The sequence below is a fragment of the Anser cygnoides genome, chromosome 12 (assembly GCF_040182565.1).
Source record: "Anser cygnoides isolate HZ-2024a breed goose chromosome 12, Taihu_goose_T2T_genome, whole genome shotgun sequence".
In the NCBI taxonomy this organism is placed as follows: domain Eukaryota; kingdom Metazoa; phylum Chordata; class Aves; order Anseriformes; family Anatidae; genus Anser; species Anser cygnoides.
Genome location: NC_089884.1, coordinates 7468434 through 7488651, shown reverse-complemented (window position 1 = coordinate 7488651; position 20218 = coordinate 7468434). Strand labels below are relative to the sequence as shown.

The 20218-nt window shown below is 38.7% G+C and overlaps 1 long non-coding RNA gene across 6 annotated transcripts in view; it reads right to left on the bottom strand.

Moving 5' to 3' along the window:
• The window catches only part of LOC106033116 (uncharacterized), a 225571-nt gene that overhangs the window by 193617 nt on the left and 11736 nt on the right, over nt 1-20218 (bottom strand). For 3 of the 6 annotated variants that reach the window (XR_010834526.1, XR_010834528.1, XR_010834529.1), the window contains 4 exons: nt 17647-17717; nt 16572-16657; nt 15870-15951; nt 15187-15474 (listed from right to left, as the gene is read on the bottom strand). This is a non-coding gene — a long non-coding RNA (uncharacterized lncRNA). The remainder of the gene's footprint in view (nt 1-15186; nt 15475-15869; nt 15952-16571; nt 16658-17646; nt 17718-20218) is intronic. The other 3 variants (XR_010834531.1, XR_010834527.1, XR_010834532.1) reach the window with 3 other exon arrangements.

Sequence of the window (20218 nt, the reverse complement as noted above, 5' to 3'; positions counted from 1 at the left end):
TTCAGGATCGGCTCTTTGTTAACGGCAGAGAGTATGGAATTTAATGCCTGTGTAGGCTGAGATTTTATACAATTTACATCTGATTCCTGCAAATGTTTCTTACCTCTTGGGTAAACGTTATCAGGAATATACCATGTTTTTCCTTCAGACAAGGTCATTGATGAGAAATGAACAGAAATGCTGTCAGCTCCCGAATCAATGTAACAGTTTTGACTAGTTGTTTTATAACATGCTGCTTTGCCACAAAACAAGACAACTCCTTTGCCAAATAGGAGTGAGTGTAACAGTTGTTATCTTTCAACAACTCTTCATTTCTGATCAAAAGATATGGAAGTATTTTTTGAAATCTGTTAATCCAAAAAAGCTTAGCTATTAATAGTTCCCAGAATTCCTTCTATGTCTGCCATGTTCAGTTTTTGCCATGATCAAAAGTAGGGGAACTGTGTTGATCAGAAATAAAAGAACATGGTGTTTTGACATTTTGATATAAACTTTGCTTTCTGATCTGATGAAAATTCAGAAATTTTACGTCTTCCTGCAACAACTCAGTAAGTATTTTAAAGAATGCAAATCTTCAACACAGTGAAACATCCCTGGGGAGAGAGGACTTTGCGTTCTCCTTCAGGTGGAGAATTGGATTTTAAATGCTGTAAATTATGTATGGCCAGATAGTATGTAAGAATAATATTTAATGTTTACACTTAACATGAAAAAATAGAAATGTGAATCTTGCCTCAGGAAAATAGTAGCTTTTGACAGAATAAATTTACTAGTCACAGGAAGAGTTCATGTTTACATTTTAATTTTTGGTAGGGAGTGAGGTAGATTGAAATAATCGCTGACGGATGGCTACAAGTCAGCAGAAAAGAGGATTTCTCATTAGCCATTTCAGAAAGAGCAGGATATCTGTTTCTACTGTAGTCTGAATTTGTTCAGTGTTGCATAAACCAAAGATATATTCAGTAACCACCTCTGCTAACATACAACCTTCTAGTAAGATTTTCCTGTATACAACCCTATCACAAATGCTACTCTATACTTCCATGGTAATATTCATACAGAACAGATACAAAATTAATTAAAAACAAACAAACAAAAAAACTCACAAAACCATCAGAAATACCTGACAGAAAATGCCTACACAAAAAAACCCCTTGTGACATTATTGGCATGTGAGAAACTAGTCCTGACCATTCTTTACGTATTGGTCTATCAAGGTGAACAGCAGCTTCATTTACAAAATATTACCAGTAGCATACTAACTGTATATTATCCTATGTAGCTTCTGTGGTAGGAGGCCAGTTAATTATTTAGTCAGATTTCAGTAGTTAACCTGACACCGGCAGATACTGGCTTCTGTTTCCTTTCAGATTTATTCACCTCCCCTGGGGGAGGAAAATAAAGGTCCCTCACTACATTCTGATTATTAACAGCAGCTTGGTGGTGGACCTTCAGCTTCTGATCAAGGGAGGAGTTTTTCCTCATTTGTTCTGATAGACCCAGGACACAGAAACGTGGTTTACCTTTTAGAGGAGCTTTTTTCAGGTCAGGAAGTGGAACCATCAGAATGTTTACATCAGAGCTTGTATTTCTAAACACATTACATGTGTGGGCCAACCAGAGCTGCACATGAAATCACATCTATTTCATAAAACTACTTCCACATTATATTGAAAAATATTTCTCTTAAACTCTATGTTTAAATCAACCTTCGCTTAATTCATCATGGAGACTCTTCTAATTTTAACCGTCTCATTCCTGGTCTTAGGAATTGCTGTTGTGGACGTTTCGCTAACATCCAGCAGTGCTACACTTTCCTTTCCAGTGGCTGTAGGGCTGTGTATAATTTTGCCTCTAGTAGTTCTGCACTGTCATGTTCCTTCCTGCCTCTTGTCCCTCTGTGCTTTCCAATCCTGTAATCACATTCTCTTGCTTTTCAGACGTGTGCGCTTGGAACTATCCCTCTGATCTTGTATTCAGGCACCCTCTCTCTTCCTTTGAATTCCTTACTGATACATTTCTTCAGACAATTATTTCTACCCTTTATTTATAATCAGTGATCTCTCCTGAACTGTTGCTTCTTGTCTTGTCTTGTTTTTATCTCGTATCAGATTATAAGAGCTTTGAGTAAGGGAATATGTCTTACTATGTCTTTGTAAAATGCTTTATAAACTTACAGTGACAGCAACAATAATTCATGGTATATTTCCACTCAGTTCAAGGAATTACTGCTTGCTTATTCTGGGCAGCATGCATTCCCATGGGCTGGTGAATTCAGGTTTACCAAGGCAATAGACTATGCTGATAATTAAAATTTGCTGTTGTGATCATCAAAAGCATTGTGACTTTTCCTTGCATTACTGCACCAAAGTTCCTGCCGACCTAAATACGTCTGTCAGTGGCACCGATTCAGCTGATGCAGAGTACGCTGGTTTTGCTGCTGCTTTTGTGGGGGGAAGGAGAAGTAGACAACAGGAAAGAGAGGAGGCTCCAGCCTCTGTGTGATTGTTAAATGCACCTTCTTTCTTTCACTGTACTTGAATAACAATTTTGGTCAGATGTTAAGAAAGGCAAGGCTAACTGCAACCTCCCAGCTCAGTGGCAAGCAATCTGCTTGGAAGCAACTAGAACTTCCTCTTAAGGCCTCTTTTTCTTTATGAAAACACAAAAGGGCCAGTTGTTCTTTGGGAATTAAAAGTTGATGAGACATCCCGCTGTACAATTTTAATGGCTGTATATACTATTTGTTTTATACAATTTATCAGAAACTCAGAGCTCATGCCAAGACATTTCGGTGCATTGCCAGAGTGCATTTGAGTCAGAGTTTCGCTACAATTTCTAAGAGGGAGGCTAACAAATTACAATAAAACATTATATTGCACCTCCAAGCTGTCAGTGACTGAATGTTTAAATTGCAGTAACTTGAAAGTGATATTTTTCTTTGTGGAAAACAATGGAATTTTCCTCCCCAGTATTACAGTATGATGTTTATAGCAAACCATGGGATACATTCACTACTATGGATATAATGTGCTAGTAATGCATACTACAGTCATCATTAAACTTTTAAGAATAGCTACAATATTTGCCAAGGAAACCTCTAACCTGTTTTATCTTTTATCCATCAGCTGAAAGCCAAATTGAATCTGTTCATAAAATGAATATACCAATTCCCCTATCCCTCTGTTGTCACCATTCTTAGCTTGCTACTCAGAAATGGAGCTGGGTCCCTAATTTAAGAAACTATGCATATACAAAGGGCTTTGTAAAGTATAATATAGACAAGAGTACCTTCTCAACCACCTTTTGTCCCAATAGAAACTCTTATTGAGTATTTCATTGCAAATCCATTAGTAGTGATTTGCAATAGTCCAATTTAGAGGTCACTTAAGCATGAAAACAGTGTACAAGAAAGTGTATAATGAAACAATATCAGTAATAGCATATTTTAAATGTTTCATTAAATCTGAATTGTTATATTGTAGTACTGCTGTGAAATAGCTACTGCTTTCTGAAACAAGATTTTTTATACATATATAAAATAAATACTGTGCATTTGCACAGAAACCAAAGGAGTATAAAAGTCAAAATATTTGTTATTAATCATGTGTTTTAGCACATTCGTATACTGGATGGCTTGGGTTTTATGTCTTTATGTAGTCAATAATCCTAGATTAGATCACATTAATATAAATTCAGTGTCTTTATATGGAAGCAGCATGAAGCTGAATATTTTATACTCACATATTAAATTAAAACAATTAAAACACTTTTTATTGCATTCAGAAAACTATTATCACAACAACATAGATTTTCAATGTCCTGATTTGAAGTCATGAAATAAACAAAACAAAAAAATCTATAATAATATATCTATTAATCTTATTCTTTCTAAGCAAGGATATCTAGTTCACTGGTGCTGTGCTTTTGTTTTTGCTGAATAGCACAAGGCAAGTGTCACTCTATGCAGAAAAATCAGGAGTACGACACGGTGAAGATGCACTGCTTCCCTTAATGCGTTATCTATTGGTGGAAGATAAGCAAAGTATAGATTTAATAGAAATATAATATAATGTACTCTACATTACTCTGTTTTGTGTCTGAATAAGCATAACAAGACCCAGAGCTTTTCCTTTAATGCAGTCTGCCCTTTGCAGAGGGCCTACATCAAATAGGAGTGCCATCCAGCCAGTGTCTCTAATTCCTGTAATTTCTCAAGAGTTAACTTTTGTGATTGGATGGTCAAATCACAAAGTTAAAAAAAAAAAATGAAAAAAAAAATCTTAAGGGATTTTGTGTTTTAGCAGGATGAAATTGCAGGGGAAGAAGTATCAAAATATAGCATTTTGGAGCTGTTTGTTTTGTTGGGCATTTCTTTTATAGTGCATCTCTGACAAGCAAGGTTTTTTTTAAAAAAAAAAAGAGAAAAGGAAAGGTTACGAACCTGCAATGCATCTTTACTCTTACCCACACCTAATTATGCTATCTTTTCATTGTATTAGGTATTCCAAAGAACCATGAAAGTTATTGGTGATCTATCATCATCACATTAACAATGCTGTTGCATTACTGCAGGGGAAAAAAAAAAATCTATCTTAAGGTTATTCCTCTTGAAATTTTATGCTAGTTAGGATCAGTCTAATGGACCTTTTTATGATATAACAACTCCTCTCCATTTGGGCTACATCTGCCAGACTTATCAGATAATTTTTGAGGACATAGTTCTTTATGTATTTTAGTCCTCAGGAGAAGCAGCATGTAACAGCACTGCCAACTGAAGATTACCATGGGGACCTACTCAAACAATTGGATGTTTTTCTCTTCTGAGGGTTAAAGGAAATAACAAAAGTGACAGGCTGGAAGAGGATGGATATATTTGTAAACTGTGACAATAAAAGTTGACATCATAGCAGGAACAAAGCAAGCATTCAGGCAGCAGCTCTGGCAAACACACATTCTACAATACTGCAGAAGAGTGTGCTTTCCTATGACAATACCCAGCACCAAATTCACAGGCTAAGAATCCTTTTGTTCCACCTACTTGTGCAAAATGAAAATATAGTATAGATGTAGTTCAATACAAGCATTAAGTACATCTCCTGAATGAAACTTCCAGATCCACTTTCCTGAGTAATTGGAAATAATAGTTGTATTGTCTAAACAGGCACAGCAGAGGAAGGAGAATGCATGACAGTAATGTATGTGTTTTAGAGATGGATAAATGAAATCAACATGTTAAGGAAAGCTGGCACAAGGTAACTGCCACAGTGGTGGTTTTTTTTGTTTTTTTTTTTTTAACTGTAGCTTAAAAAAAAAATCTAGAATATATGGTTTTTGCATTTGCATTCAGGAATTTTGTTTGGGTGAAGTTCGAAGATTTTGCACAACTTCCTAAGATAACAGAGCACCTGCCATAGCTGCTAACAGTCCAGAAATCCCAGACATGTTTCCAGTGACTCTGTACAGCATGATTCTACAGCACTTATGTAGCAACTCTGAAACTTCAGAAAGCAAGCATCGTATTTTTGTATACATGCTGCACAGATGGTCTGCATGCTTCCGCTAACTCTGATGGATTCTGAATGCATCAGACTGAGTGCGCATGCACAGGCCATCTGTGCAGTGCAACAGTAGTACATCTGACGCTTTCCAGGAACATTGGACTCAATATGCATACATGTGTATACCACAAGGGCATAATTCTGTTAGAAGAATCCTGTACAGAAAGACGCATTGAGTATTTATGTGAGGTAATGGGTTTTACAGGAAGTCAGAGGCAGAGATGTCCAAGTCTCAGTCCACCACTGTCACACACAAACATACAATTTCTAACACAATTGCAGTACAAGCCCTGAGGTCAGCACAGACTTAACCATTTTTCTCCCCCACAGCAGACCCTTCCCTCCACTTTCTTATGCTTCCTGCTCTGCCACTGCATAGTTAAAATTCACATTTGTTTGTTTTTCTTTGTCACCTGCCATGTTTTGTTTGATCTGGTTCTTCCTGCCTGATGTGTGGGTGCCCTTTTATATCAGACCTCAACAAAGCCTCCACCAACTTGGCTGAGACTTCATGCTATTGCTCAAGGCCCTTCACCTCAAAATACTTGAGAAGACTAAATAGCAATAAGGCAACACACGCTAGATATGTATGTCCTGCCACTAATGATGGTGGGTAGCTATTATATGGAGAGTATTCTTTCTGATGCCCTTGATACATATACGGTAGGAGTCATTTTCACTGCCAGCTTATCTTTACAGTGTCAGACTTTCAGCTTTAATAGGCTCATTAATCATCTGTGTCACTCACTTTCCATTCCTTCCCTGAAGCTGCTCAGCTAAAGTTCTGCTGCTGCATTTTGCCAATACCTTGGTGTTTTGACAAGGGAATGTAAATTCTACTATCTAGTGGTTGCTGAACCAGAGGAAGGTTTAATTGGGGTCAATAAGTATCACAGTCTTTGGATGCTTATGAAGAGCAATAATGTGCTTGTCTCAAAGATGGACCCAAGGGAAAGCAGGTTCTGTTTATCATCTGAATTTCCCCATTCTGAACATACAGTGTTGGATCAGCCCCTGTCTTGGCCTGTCTGCTTGGGATATTTCACCCTAAGCACCTTTCATTTCCTTCTGAGTTAGCTGCCTCTACTATTTCATCCCAGTTTGACTAGACTCATATATGGTAGGGTCTGACTCTCTCAAGATTAATGTTCTTAGATTTCTACCTTTAATTTTCATTCCTGTCTTCACATTTGATCTAATAAAAATATATTTACTGGTTCTCAGTTTTCCCTTTCACATTTATTATCAATCACACCTGATGTATTACTTAATCCTAAGTCTAGCATTACTCTCTTTATGGTGGACCTATATACTAATAGCCTTGTGTTAGAGCAGAAATCCAGTCAGCAATGGTAGCCTTTCCAGGATACCTCAGTCAACATTATTAGGAGATTTTAAAAACATCAGTACTTTTACACCTTTGTTGAACTATTTCTATCTCATTTGTCTTTTAAACAGTTACACTTTGAGTGTTTTGGTTATTGTTCTATTCTACCCCACCCTTATTTTTTTATATATCTGTTTTAAACATCTGATAAATTAAAGGTGCTGGAGGAGGTTTCATCATAGGAAGAGCTACCTTCAGAGCTTAACAGTCACCCTCACAATTCTTCATCCAGCCTTTCTTCATAATTCTTAAGCACAATGCATCAAAAGAGAACAGTACATTGAAAAATACCGCGTTGGAAGTTACTGATTGATTTTGCAACATCAGGTCTCTTGAATCAGTGCCCATATATCTTAAGATCTGAGTGAGGACTGAAGGTCCTTCATGTCAGGCCTCGCAGTATCCACAGTTTAGTCCCTGATTCCTGGAATGGAGTAGAAATTTAAATGCCTCAGCTCACAGGCATTGGACACAGGATGACAGGAAACAGAGTACCATCCATGACAGCCAGAACAAACTTTAGATGCCTGGAGAAACCAAAATGATAACTCTGAGCACTGGAGAGTTGATTAAAGGCTTTATGGAGTTGCCTAAATCTATCTAGGATCCAGAGCCCAGAAATTGCTCCTGAATAAAGGTACCTGGATCTCTTTCCTTCCCTCTGTTCCTCCTTCTCCAGAGAACCGAGAGCAGGAGCAGCCTTTGCACACTTCTGCTTAATTGCAAAAGCACCAAGATAAACATGCTGCTTAGCCAAGAGAGGTCATTCAAAGCTCTTGGTCTTAGGAGAGCATCCAAGCTATCAGCTCAGGCTGTTCAGGGTAGAATCATAGAATATCCCGAGTTGGAAGGGACCCATAAGGATCATCAAATCCAACTCCTGGCACCGCACAGGTCTACTCAAAAGTTTAGACCATGTGAGTAAGTGTACAGTCCAATCGCTTCTTAAATTCAGACAGGCTTGGTGCAGTGACTACTTCACTGGGGAGCCTGTTCCAGTGTGCGACCACCCTCTCGGTGAAGAACCTCTTCCTGATGTCCAGCCTATACTTCCCCTGCCTCAGCTTAACACCATTCCCGCGGGTCCTATCACTGGTGATAACGGAGAATAGGTCACCTGCCTCTCCACTCCCCCTCACGAGGAAATTGTAGACTGCGACGAAGTCCCCCCTCAGCCTCCTCTTCTCCAGGCTGAATAGGCCCAATGACCTCAGCCACTCCTCATATGTCTTCCCCTCTAGGCCCTTCACCCTCTAGGCCCTTCACCATCTTCGTCGCCATCCTCTGGACACTCTCCAACAGTTTAATGTCCTTTTTGTACTGTAGAGCCCAGAACTGCACACAGTACTCGAGGTGAGGCCGCACCAGCGCGAGTAGAGCAGGACAATCACCTCCCTCAACCGACTAGCAATGCTGTGCTTGATGCACCCCAGGATGCAGTTGGCCCTCCTGGCTGCCAGGCCACACTGCTGGCTCATTCAACTTGCTGTCAACCACAACCCCCAGATCCCTCTCTGCGGGGCTGCTCTCCAGCATCTCGTTACCCAGTCTGTACGTATAGCCAGGGTTGCCCCGTCCCATGTGCAGGACCCGGCACTTGCTTTTGTTAAACTTCATGTGGCTGGTGATCGCCCAGCTTTCCAATCTGTCCAGATCTCTCTGCAAGGCCTTTCCACCCTCATCCAAGTCCACAACTCCTCCAAGTTTGGTGTCATCCGCAAATTTGCTCAAAATACCTTCTAGTCCTACATCCAAATCATTTATAAAAACATTGAAGAGGACTGGCCCTAAAATGGAGCCTTGAGGGACCCCACTAGTGACCATCCGCCAGCCAGATGTGGCCCCATTTACCACAACCCTTTGAGCCCTGCCCGTCAGCCAATTGCTCACCCATCGTATGCTGTTTTTGTTAAGTTGTATGCTGGACATTTTGTCCAGTAGGATCCTATGGGAAACCATGTCAAAAACTTTGCTGAAGTCCAAAAAGATCACATCAGCTGGTTTCCCCTGTGGCATCCTATATATATATATATATTTATATGTAGTGGCATCCTATAAAGCTATGCATCTGAACAGAAAATAATTCAAAATTCAGCAGCTTAACCACACAGAAAAGGAATATTTGACTATGTATCTTAGCTTTTAGTGCATTTCTTTAGAAATACAGAAAACCCAATTAAATTCCTAGTTAAGATTAAGCCTCAGCTAAGCAAGTGAAGAGAACCAGAGTAGCTGTAATCCCTCCCAGCAGCTGCTAGATTCTTGTACTAAACAAAGATCTCAGTTTTGCAAGTTCTGGGTTTCAGCTCTGATTGCAGTAAAATCAGCAGAAAAAGAAACTAGCTAAACTGATTGATCTGTTCTAAACTCGATACAAACTTATTAAGCTTTTGGAAAACAATATCAACGTACTCTGCTTGGTCTCAGGTGCTGACTTCTATGCTACATGAACCCATTCATCTTGCACAGGATTTTTAATTCATGGCTTATAAAGATTCCATTTTGTTCTGTCAAAAACATCCTAAACTCACTGCATTTTAAGTGGGTTTGAAGTTTCTGCTGATCTGATGATTTTTGAATCTTTAAGAAATGTCTGTCTATACATGGACTCAAATAACAGTGCTAATAGCAGCGCAATATAGCAGTGTCAAATGCTTCTAAGTAGTGAATGTTTCATTTCAGTTATAAACATACGTTGTCAAAGGTGATTAACTGTCTTATTGTGATAGATTAGGCAGCTTTTCTTGTATTCTGTGAGCTAACAGCATTTTTTTTTAAATCTACGCTGGACAGTGAAGTGTTCATAGGAAGGTTTAAATAACTCCTGAAGGAACAAGGTGGTCCACAGTCTCTTCACTCTCTACTTCAGCGTTTCCATTCTACATTTTGTAGTGCTTCACCACCTTCAGGTGGAACAGCTCTGGACTGTTGTTTCTTAATGTTCTTCAATTTTCAGATATTAAAAACTCCCTTCTCGTTCATCTTTCTTTTTGTGTCTGTTGACAAGTTTAAGAACTATCACTTTTCCCAGAAGTTGAAAGATAAGGGACTCCATTCAGCGCCCAGAAGTCAGCTCTCTGTGGATAAGGGTTTGCTGAGGCAACGCGTGACAAAAAAGGCAAAGGGATAAGCAAGACCACTGAACACACATGATAAATTTAAATAGATCTGCTAAAGAAAATATAGTACATAACCATTATCAGTACAGTGACTTGTGTATTTGTAATAACCAGGAATCATAATGGCCTTGGCTCTATATGTAAGGAAGTGAATATAAAGTAAAAGCTTCTGGCAGAGATAATTAAAAACAGATCAGTCAAATCTAGGCTCTTCTCCTCAGCCCTCAGTCTTCTCCCAAACCAACACTTACTAATTCAAGGATTCCTTTGGGGGGGGGGTGGGAGTGGTTTAAAGTATCCACGACAAATTACCTCTTCTAATACCTTCCACTTTGTTCAGAAAGAACTGCGACTCTAAGAAGTATGGTTCATAGAATATGTTTCTCACTGCTGAGAGAAGTTAGAGGCACTAGAAGAACAGGCAGGGACTATTCAGTGGACAGTCAAGACAAAAAATAGTTCTTGGAAAAAAAATCCAAATTAAGCAAGGTTGTATACTATTGTGAATTAATCAACAGAAAAGCAGCAGGAAGAAACAGATGAACGTCTACAAGAATGTGTTCTAATAAATATTCTTTTTACTTTATGAACTCAGACTCACTCTTATATTTGCAGGAACTATTTTCTTTGACTTTGACATGGCCTGTGTGGTTAATAATGTATATTTTCAAAGGTGCATCTTAATATATACTCTGATTAAAGGAATTGAAGGTACCACTTAAGTTTTCACAAAGTCTTAAGTTGGAAGGATGTGAGCTTCCCCTAGATGACTCCTGATTTATTCTATATATTTTACAAGCCATTTACAGGAGCCAAGAAATACCTGCCTCAGTGGGAGCTTAGCACTTGGCTAGATTTGATACTTTACACCAAAAGGTCCCTTACCATATGGATATCCTCAGTGAGGAGCAATAAGACTGTGCAACAGCAAGATAGAATAATTCACCTTTTTTAATTACACCAAAAGGATAAAGTTATGTTGAAATGAAAGCTGGTGTCTTAACTTTGTCAGGAGAAACTTAACAATCAACAGATGCCAGTGTCAGGATAAGTTTCCAGTAAATTAAAATCAGTCCTTAGGAGTTAGCAGGAACTCAATTTAGCTGCCACTACCCCCAACTTACTTTTTTTTTTTTTTTTAAAATTTCATTATCATTTTAGTTTCAAGTGAAGTGGTTAGTCAGGCTGACATGCCCAGTGACATGTCCAGTTTCCTCCCAGTCTCAAATGACACACATTTAGTTGTTTATTTTGGAGGATGAACTTGGAAAAAAAAAAAAAAAAAGGCCAAAAAAGTTGGTTTCCTGGAGCTACCCATTCCTGCTAATTTCCTCCCATGAAAGGCAGAGCTGTAGTGCTGATCAGATAATCTCTGGGAATAACTGGAGCCATGGCATCAGCCATGAGAGGAAAATAAAACTTTCAAATGAAGAGCTGCAATTGGATTATGCAGTCTTCTCATTATCCAGATTCAAATGCCTGATGAACACTGTATGTGCAATGAAAAGAATGTCAATGTTGCATATAAAGCAGCAACTCAAAGCGTCTGTAATTCAGCTAGCGCTAGCCTGTGCCTTTAGGCACAGCCGCGAGCAAGGCGCTGCCCTGCTCCCCAGGAAGCCCAGGGAGGCATCGCGGCTCCTTGTAGGCCCACGCTGCTCCTCATCCGCTCCAGGGAAGGAAATAAATTATTGCAGCTGACATTCCTCTTCATGCCTGGCCAGCTATTCTGATCATTAGTAAGCAGTGGTGTGGAGCCAATTCTATGCCCATTCTCTGCCAATTCCTTCACAGGGGGAAGTATCTGGAAAGCAGAGCCTGAATGTTACACTACTGCTGAATCCAAGATTGGGCAGGCATTAGCCAGTGGAGGAGAAACTCTGCTTGACTGAATAAAGGAATAACATCTAGAGTAGCTGATAGTAGAGGGCATGTCATTGCCATCTGAATTGCCATTTGTATCTCGACAGAGTTACGTATCTCAGTGAAGTGACAATAACATGATAGCGCTGTTGCCTAGGATGACTAGGAGAATATTATAATTTATCTACCAAGATGATCATCTTTGTATCAGTGTGGGTAACCAGACATCTGAGGAGGATTTTATTCAATCTTCCTTCCCTTAGGGTGCAGCTGGGAACTTGTTTCTGGTTGTACTTGACAGAGAGATATCATTATGACATTCTTGTCATTGAGAAGATTCTTGATGAGTATTTACTAGGACTGAAAAGCACTCCTGAGAAAAGAGCAAATTCTGTTCTTACTTTAGGAGTAATTTATTTGTAAAGGCAGTAAGCTGTTGTTGCAAAACTCTACTTTTTCTATAAAAACAAAACAACAACAACAAAAAAAACACGCAGAAAGACACCTCAGCAAGAATACATGGGTGAGAAATAAAACTCTATAGTCTACTTCATTAGTTTAGCTTAGAGAAATACAACACATGCCAAAAAGCAAGTTTTCTTTCTGCTGCTATAGTACCATGTAACTTTTAGCACTATTTTTATCTAGCTGAACATACTGACACATACAGAAACAAACATTTGTTCTCCCTCTTTTGTTCCAGAGGTAAGTACTGAATTTTCAGGTGTGTTTTCCCCTGAAACTAAAAGTGGTACGCAGAAACTTTCAACTTTGGTAGCTCATCAGCCATGATGGAAATTGAGCCCCATGCGCATTACTACAAAGATGCTCTCTTAATGCAGTTTAAAAACTCACTGCAGCCAACAGAAGCCTTTTCTTTCATATTAGAAGGCACAAGGTGAGAGGCGAATCATGCGTACATAAACAAATGCCCAAAATATTAGGGCATAAAAGTTACCTAAACTGTAACTGACATTCTCACAATTACATTCAAGACTCTTGCACATGTACATGGTGCATGTTTACTGGGCGACATGAAAAAACCTGCTTCTCCTTCAAAAAAAGTCATGAAATGACATCACACCAGGAGCAAGAACTAAAATAGAAATTTCCTAATACATTTACATATTAGTTTCCTAATAAATAAAGTTTCCCATTGATAGATAATATGAAAATTTGGGGTTATTGCTAGCTCTTACTGACACATTGGTAACATCAAGGGCTACACATCCCTGTTTACTTGTTACTATTTGTTCTTGGTCCTCCTTTCAAGAAACAATAAGGTAGAGAAAATACACAAATTTACTATCTCTAATCCTTGCATGGGAGGAACTTCTAGACTGGTTTTGGTACTCTTTAGAATATAATGTGTTCCACTGCATAACCTGGAAGTCAGCAGCCAGCCTTAAAATACATATTTGTTCTTTGTCTGTAAAATGGTGTCATGAGATCCCTCATGTTCTTCTCAATGTGCAAATCAATAAATAAATAACGTTGTCTTCACTCTTTTGGGCTGTTTTTCAAAGCCAAGATAAACAGCCTAAAACTTTGTTACCAAGTGACTACAATACTATAAAAAAACAATATGTGAAAGTTTGAAGACATGCTGAGAATTTTGTAGTTTGACTAGTAAGTGGACTTATTAAGTAAGATAACATCTCTGACAGCATTCACTCCTTGCACACATACATACAGACATATAGTATTTCTTTGGTTTACTTCTTTTCCTCAAAGGCTATTATAGGCTCACTGAATGAAGTCTCAGACAAAAATCTTTCTGCCACATGCATATGTTACTGCAGTCAGCAGTATTGAGCCTGCCTTGAATTTTTGGACCAATTAAGTATTTGGTAACTTAAATTAGTTATGAAAAACTGTTCTGGATTACACCCTAATATCAAGCATGCAGGCATTTTCAGGGAGAAGCTTCTCCATGGGACAAAAGGAGAAGAAACACTTTCTCTGTAACAGTGCCTGTTGTAATCACTTTACTTACAAAGTGGTGTGAGTGAATAACTTTCAAAACTGGCAGACATTTACATAGAAAAATATGCACGTGCAAGAAGTATTCTCCTGATGAGACCCAAGAGACTTACCTTTATAGGTAAGCATTCTCTAAGCAAATTGCCAGCTTGTTTTTTGTTGTTGTTGTTTTGTTTTAAAAAACAGGTGCACAGAACAGGCACATTGCAGTGGCAAAAAAAAAGAAAAGAAAAGAAAAGAAAAGAAAAGAAAAGAAAGATAAAGAAGAAGTGAAAGAACAGCTTTATGCACCCAAAAAGATGTTGAAATCATTCCAGACAAGATAGGGGCAGCCCCATCTAGCAGACTAAGCAAGTGATGCTATAGATTCATAAGCAAGTAACTAAGCCACCCACACTGCCTGCATAGTCTGCCAAGAAGACAGATGGTGCTGCCTGTGAAATATCTTCAGATGTTCCTGATAGTTTACAGCATACATTTTATAGTAGAAATAAATGGGAAAAGTAGTCTTTTATTCCTTACATTTTATTGGCTACAAATGTTAGGTTATGTCCTTTTAAATCAGCCTACTAAAAGATCTGCACTTAATTAAACCCTTTAAATAATTGGTAGATTTTAACTTGCCTGTGGAGATTTGATCTCCATGCTTGCAATTTAATCTCAAAGGCTCAATCCACATTTAGTTTAGTTAATAGTTTTTACAGGCAAATGCCCAATTAGGAACTCTCTATACCTTTTGGGCCTCCCCAGGCTCAAAATACCTGTGCTAAGTAAATATGCTTTAAAAAAAAAAAAAAAAAAAAGAGAGAAAAAAAAGTGGGACTGGCCTGTTTTACTGATGTTTTACAATCTGTCTATAAAAACTACTTGTGCTTACAGTTTGAAATAATCGTAAATAGTGTAGTGTAATCTGCAGATCACTTTGAATACAGAGGATTTGGATGACCATCTCAACTACAAGGAACAGAGATCCTCTACTTCCAGTTACTCATGCTGTACACTTTTCTTTAAACCCATTTGGTTTAAATATCAGGTCACTATCATTCATATCATTAAGTTTTATAAGCACAGGTGAAAATAAGTGACTTTTAAAATTTATATACACCTTCTCCTGTTCCCATCCCCCCAGGAAAATGTAATATTTACTGAATACACAACATAAAGGACAGCCCCTCTGCTCTGGTGGAAGTGCGAACTTTTTCATGGAAAACAATACAGCTGAAACTGAATGGAATCCCACAACACAACAAACAAAAGGGGAAATAACTCTTACCTCCTTCCAGCCTCGTGGCCCTGACACAGGTAACCTCCACACTTTCTCTCTTTGGAGGTGCAGCCATCAAAATACCAGCAATCAGGATGTGGCCACTGCCAGTAACCCCAGATCATAGATAAGCATGAAGTGGTGGATTGGTCCAGTGAGCAATGCAGTGCAGCCCAAAGCTCAGTTACAGGATTGCAGAGACCACCAGCCAAGTCCTCAGGACTCCATTACCAGAACACAGAAGAGTTATGCTGTAGTTCTCTGGCTTTGGTACAAGATGTAAAGTATTGGTCAGACCTAAAGATAAACCAACATGGATCCAAAATGCTTTTAAAATTTGTTTTCCCCATTTTCATTCACATTTTTTACTTTATAATCTCCCTCTTTTTATCAGCACTGAATTCAAGTTACTATCAACATTCAGTCAAGGAAAAAAGGGCATGTGGCTCACCCGTTTTCATACTTGTCTTATTGTTATGTACAAATCACTTTGTTTTAGGAACCCACACTAATTCATCACAATCCCACTCATTTTTCTACCGGAGAGGATGGGTTTATGGGTAACTACTATTTTTCAGCCTGTATTTAGTAATGGTTTTTAATCTCATAATCACTGACAAACAGGCTGCAAGCTTTGTGTCAACAAGCTTATGTGAAATATCTCCATTCAGCGCAAGATACACCTCTGTTACCTCTGGGCTTTTTTGTTGCTGATCACTCCATTCAGCACAGGGTATTGCAGCCCTCCTCAGATATTCTTTAATTCCATTTCTTCTGAGCAATCAGAGTTCAAAAATAAGAATAAAACAAACAAACAAAAATTAAAAATACAGTCATCCAATAAATGTTTTAAAGGACTGGTCCCAAGGCCTATTTCCTATTTAATGGTTATTTAGCCTATCTCCCCAGAGCTCAGCCATCTGATGAGAGACACATGTAACCATCCAGCTGTTTCCTGTCCCCAGCTACCACAGAGATTTTTTTTTTCTTTGTCCTCCTTTTCAGCAGGCAGCTGAGCCAAGCTCTCACTAGACTTGATGCCTGTAGCAAGACAGGGTTAATTGGCCCTTGTTAACCCGCCCCAAGCCAATATGGCATTTGTAGGACCCCACCTCAATATGCCTTTATCTGTCTCACCACCAAAATGTCTGTGCAAGTTTCACCTTTTTAATGAAAACCTTGATACAAATCTCTTCACAGTGCTTGCACCTACACTGTCACAATCAGCCAGACATAAAAGTGCTAATCAGATGTTACAAATAAGACTCATTAGAATATTAGGTGCAGGTTGTATCTGCTTCAAAGGAAGGAAAATTGCTGGAGATTCAGGATTCGTATTGAGTCCCTGCTTAATCATTTATCTTCATGAAAGACAAGTATTAGGAAGCACTTACTCTGATAGGATATAAATCCACTGTCCTTACAGCATTTGTGGGCATCTACGGTGCTGTTTGACTTTTCATAAGAGAAGGTATTCAAACTGCAAGGCAGATTTAGACATGTTTCAATTTGCTTTCATTCTCTCCCTTCTCATTGCAATTCAGTTAGCTATATTATCTTTGTATATCTTCTCTTCTAAATAGCATATGGAACTATATCCACCAGCCTGTGTCTGATCCTACTTTGCTTGTCATGTATTCCAGTTTAAACTAGCCTTGAATAATCCTTTACTCTCTAGGTGCAATGATTAGGATTGTGTATAAGCCCTGCCAAACAGTGTAATAAAAAAGGAGAGTCCCTCTCTCCCTGCGCAAGGTCACATATGTACATGCAGGGACCGACACAATTTGCCTCTGTGAATTCTTCAATATGTTAACTACCAAAACATTTAAGCTAATTAATTCTGACATAATAGCTTGGAAAAAATCAAGCATCCCTTATTCCAGAAGAGTAGCTCTATGGAGCTGTAGATGTTGGCAAATCAAAATAATGTTATATCTTTAAATGCTACTGGAAAGTATAAATTGACAGCCCAGAGATGAAAAACCTCACTTCATCTACAGAAAGAGATAAGAACAGATCCCCTATTATTTGACATACACAAGAGCAAATATAAAAGGACACTTAGTCATTTTTCAAGGTAGGAACAAATCAACAGCATTCTGCTTACATTTATTATCTACCTAAACACTTTCAAGCTTCCTCAGAACTGCACTTTCTTTTGCTGTCTATTGTAATGGCCATTAATTCATTTTCTCATTTGCATTGTCCCTCCCATTTGAGGCTCTTTCTTGTAGTTCCTTAGAAAAATGATTGGCCAATCACTGGCTAAATGACTGTATTGATTTCAGGAACTGCCTGAGTAAAAGCCAAACAAGCAGCCCCAGGAACAGGGAATTTCCTTGATGCTCTGATTCTTCAGACAGTCTTTTCTCAGCTGTTTTGTGCTACCAGCCTTTTTGTCCTAAGACAGTTGTGATGAAACCCAAGTGTAGCCTCTGATTTATTAGGAGGTATGACTAACATCACCTGTTTTCAGTGCAGCTCCTATAACACAACTTGCGGGGAGGTACAATCACTCTGACACCTCATCAGTTTAGCTGAAATCAAAACAATATATTCAGAAAAAGGAAATTGGCTATTAAATGTAAACCATACAAAGACTGCCTTCTTAAGTCTACTGTGCCTTCAATTAGATCATTGAAATAACTGGCACGCAGAATGGAAAGTGAGCCTTCTCCTTACAGCAGTAAAAAGCACGTGAAAACTTGCAAAGAGGATGATGCTTCTCAAGCTTTTAAGAAGTAAAAAATACTCCATACATTCTAAAAGGCAAAATGCTGCTTCCGTTAAGAATCTTAGTTAATTTTCACATAAAGCAACTCCAAATATTTTAAAGTAGGGAAAGAATATCTGTTTCAGCAGATACATACTTTTAGTAGATTAATTCACTCTGTCCCAGAGATAAAACTTTTGTTTTGGAAAGCCTTGGGATGCACGGTGATGAAAAAATTTTACATTCCAATTTAGTCACAGAATATTGTAACTATGTTTTGCAGTAATTTTGAAAAGTAATGTCTTTTTTCAGGCCTTTGGTAACAGAAGTAACAAAGATTCCTATTTGGAATCTATTTTATTTTGTAATTATGCAAATAAGGTTGTATATTAGCATTAATCATACTAAATGAAGATATCTTTTTCAGTTTGAAAAACTGAATAATTATTTATTAACAATGACTGGTGAAGGAGCTTAAAACAAATAAGATTGCACTTTAAAGAAGCTTGCAAAAAATATTCTTTGGGAGGGTTGATTTTATTTATTTTGAAAAAGTGTGGTAGGCAAAAATATTTAAAACCAGATATGATTTGTGAGAAATGTGGTACAAATGTCTTTCAAATGCATTCATATTTATAAATCCAGTATCTGGGTTATGAAAAGGAAGCTAATGTGTAAATATCACTTATTTCCTTTATTTCAAAAAAGATGAATTGGCATCTGTCTCTTTTACTAGTAAATAAGTTATTTCTAATTAATTCATTTAAGAATGAATTTTCTAAACAAATGTTCTGAAAAGCAGCTGTGTTACGAGATGAGATTGCTTTCTGCCACTGGAGCTCTGAGTGCGTGGCAGCCTCAGAGCTCCGCTCTTGCAGAGTGCAGCTCATCAGGTCACTCTGATCTGAGGCACTAGCTGTGCAAGCTTTGGTTTGTGTGTCTTTCTCAAAATGAACTCTGTCACTCAGTTCACATGGTTCAGCAGCAAATTGATCTCTCTAAGTTCATACAAACCCAAACTCCTAGAAGAATTTCCTCCTTTCCTTAGACCCTGTGCCTTCTTCATTAACTTTGATATAGGCTCCCTGCCTCACTTCTGCTGTTTCTTGTGCTCATCTTCTTACAGGGTAGTCGGCAGCTTCACCCTTTTTGCAGGCTTATCCAAGCTCACACTGTAAAAGCTGTGCTTGTCCCCAGCTATGAAGAATCGCTCTGTATCAAAGGTGAGGCATGATGCAGCCCACTTCCAGTGGCCAAGCACGGGGAGCTGGCAAGTAGTGCTGTTAATGGTGATGCTGACTTTGTCTAGGCTAGAGAGAGCTCGTCTCTGCAAGCCAGCCCTTCCAGTCAACACATATTTGGTGTCAGCAAATCCAATTTATTTTTTTTGGCAATACGGCTTCTATCGTTGTTCTATCACTGAATAAAATAAGCCGCATTGGCAGCGGGATGAGGCTTCTAACGAGGTAGGAATTTCCTGCCTTGCTAGGCCGTGTTAGTCACTTTGGCTATCTGTTACAGGTCGAGCAGAAGGATTCCTTTGTAGTCAGTATCAAAAGACAGGATCCTCCAAAATGTGGTTCGGCACACTGAGGAGACAGATGGCCAACAGTGGGGTGGGTGAAGTCCTCTCTGGAGCACTCTTCCCCAGACTGAAGGGCACAGATGTCTAACTTTGGTTTGATGTGTAAAGTTAGTTCAGGCAATTTGTACCCAATTATTTTACAGGTGGTGTGAGAAGCCTAACGCAGCCATGCTCACATACTTCTGAGTGCACCGTCCTCTCTGAATAAACTTCAGGTAGGCTGCTTCACGTGCTTCTCAGCATGGTAGCCAGCAGAAATCAAATATGAGCCATGTTTAGCTCTAAATCAAAAATACTCTCTGTGATTTAAGCTTACTTCTTTGACTTTACATCAAAATGGAGCAGAGGAGACAGGCTTAAACTGCAATGAATAGGAAAGCAGCAAGTAGAATAGCATTTGTGCTGAACGCAGGAACTAGCTCTTCTCTGATACCTGTTCAACTATTGTTTGCCAGGCTCAGTTAGGGTTGCTGGAGAAAACTTTTAAACCCCGTTATTTTGTATGTGTATTACAAATTATGGGTCAGGGCCAAGTTTTTCTGCACGCTGTACAAACACCTAACAAAAAGTATCACTAAACGGCCTGTGCCTTGATGAGCCTGGGGATCCTGCAATGGGAACTAAGCGAGGTGAATGTCACCGTGGATGAGAAACACGAGACAGATAAAAGCTGGGAGGAAAAAGGAAGCAACAGAGCAGAAAAATGATCAGAGTCCTAGGTAACAAACATTCTGTGAACT